Source organism: Coenobita brevimanus, chromosome 51 (genome assembly GCF_032717465.1).
Source record: "Coenobita brevimanus isolate Jiangsu-jjx chromosome 51, ASM3271746v2, whole genome shotgun sequence".
NCBI lineage: Eukaryota > Metazoa > Arthropoda > Malacostraca > Decapoda > Coenobitidae > Coenobita > Coenobita brevimanus.
This window is the reverse complement of record NC_137004.1, coordinates 38,261,064-38,263,278: the sequence shown is the minus strand read 5'-3', so window position 1 is coordinate 38,263,278 and position 2,215 is coordinate 38,261,064. Positions and strand designations below refer to the sequence as shown.

Sequence of the window (2,215 nt, the reverse complement as noted above, 5' to 3'; positions counted from 1 at the left end):
CCAACAGGGGACAAGATCAAGTCAAGGACATGTCCCAAGACATGAGTGGAATTGCTCACATGATTGAAAAAATTATGCTGATTGATCAACTCAAGGTATTCTGAAGAAAATGGTTGTGGCTGTGGACTGCCAACCCAATAATTGAAATCACAGCAAACAAGAAGTCCCTCAGATTTATGAGAAAACATTTTGAGAAATTGCCCAAACTCCTCCATAAAACCTTGATCTGTGCTTGGATGACCTGGTCAATAAGCAGTTGCAGTTCTAGTGGTTTTCTGATGGAAATTTATCAATACTTTCATAAATTCAAATGAAGATGGGGTTAGGTTAGAATCTATGAAAGAAACATTTGCTAGTGCTGCCGAGTAGATGACTGCTACACCTTCTCCAGGATAGTCAGCGGCAGGCTTGCGAATACAGCACTTATAATAGAATGTGTCATAGGCAAAGCACTACGAATAATATTAATATCAGACCCATACAACCAGGTTTCAGTCAAGCACTAAATATCAAGCTCATGCTGATTTAGAGCTTCATTAATATAGTCTTATCTTATTACAGATGAAGCGGATATTTAAAAGACCCATCCTTAACTGGTTCAAGAGGGACGTAGTCAGTTTTTTGAATGGTCAAAGTTGTTTTCAGTCAATCTATTCCCATGAGAAATCATGACTGGAGTCTCTACTAGAGGCAAAATGGGCAATTGACTGTGGATCATTGTTAACTTCTTGATGTCTTAAGGAAGAACAGTTGGTGCATTTGGGAGAATTTCTGTTACTACAATCCTTAGATTTATGGGCCCCAGCACAAAAAACACATTTAAGTCCATCATTTTTTCTAGAACACCTCTCAGATGTATGACCAAAACCCTGAAAGTGATGACATTGTGTAACCCAGAGTCTGTCAAAAGTGCGGCATTTTTTAAGATCCACATAGATAAGTTGCCCTGTTCTTCAGTGGAGGATCTCACCTCTGGCGACATCTTCAAGAAGGCTGTTTTAGTGTCATTCTTAGTTCTTGTGAAGAGAAGGTTGAGGGTACAACCACCTTCCACGAGCATCTTAATTTTATTGTTTTCACTGAGAATGTTTGGGATGATGTCAGAGTCACCCAGGGAAGAGAAAAGGCCTGTTACATTCATTTTGGCAGCATTTTTGCGGCTCTGTTATGCAGATAGTGCCATCAGAGCCAAAATGATCATTCACTACCCCAACCGCTTCACCTTCGGCCTCGGCTGATGGAAATTTCATTAGTAGCCCACCAGCCTTGGTCTTAGAGGAAAGGAGAAAGAGGGGAGACATGATTGCAGTGTTCAGCACCGTGATAGGAGTAGATAAAATTGACAGAACGGCCATGCCACGTTGAGTACACCGCTTCCCGTCCGATCAGCGAAGTTAAGCAACGTTGGGTCTGGTTAGTACTTGGATGGGTGACCGCCTGGGAACACCAGATGCTGTTGGCATCCCTACGTGTCAAGTGGGGTTGGTGGAGGATTAGTGCCCCTCCCTGTAAAAACAATTAACTCTAAGCCCTTGACCACCCCGTTTGGGATACATGGCGTCTGGCAATGGATGGATGGATGGAAGATCTGTTTGTATGGGATAAGAGAGCAACAAGAGGACATGGAATGATATTGAAGAAGTCAAGCAGCTTGAAGGATATCAAGAAATATTGTTTTCCTTATAGAATTATAGACTTTTAGAATAACCTGGACAAAGAGATTGTCCAGTCTAAAAACTTAAACAAATTTAAAGCTAAATTTGACGTATTGAGAAACAGAGATGAGATCCCACGAGCATAGCCCATTTCCTGTATATCACAATTAGGTTCATTAGATAAATACATAAGTATTTGGAATGACTTAGACGAAGAGGTGGTGCAGGTGAAAAACATTCATGTATGTAAAAGTAGACTAGATAAATGTGGATATGGAAACAGGGCAACACGAGCATTGCTCAATTTCTCTATACTACAAATAGGTAAACACACACACACACACACACACACACACACACACACACACACACACACACACACCATACACACACACCATACACACACACACACACCACACACACACACCATACACACACACACACACACACCATACACACACACCATACACACACACACACACCACACACACACCATACACACACACACACAAACACACACACACACACACACACACACACACACACACACACACACACAC

The 2,215-nt window shown here is 41.7% G+C and overlaps 1 non-coding gene across 1 annotated transcript; it reads left to right on the top strand.

Annotated features, from left to right (window-relative positions):
* Positions 1–1,343: 1,343 nt before the first annotated feature.
* Positions 1,344–1,462, top strand: LOC145400316 (5S ribosomal RNA). The gene has a single exon (XR_013897423.1). It is a non-coding gene; the product is annotated as a 5S ribosomal RNA (ribosomal RNA).
* Positions 1,463–2,215: the final 753 nt, after the last annotated feature.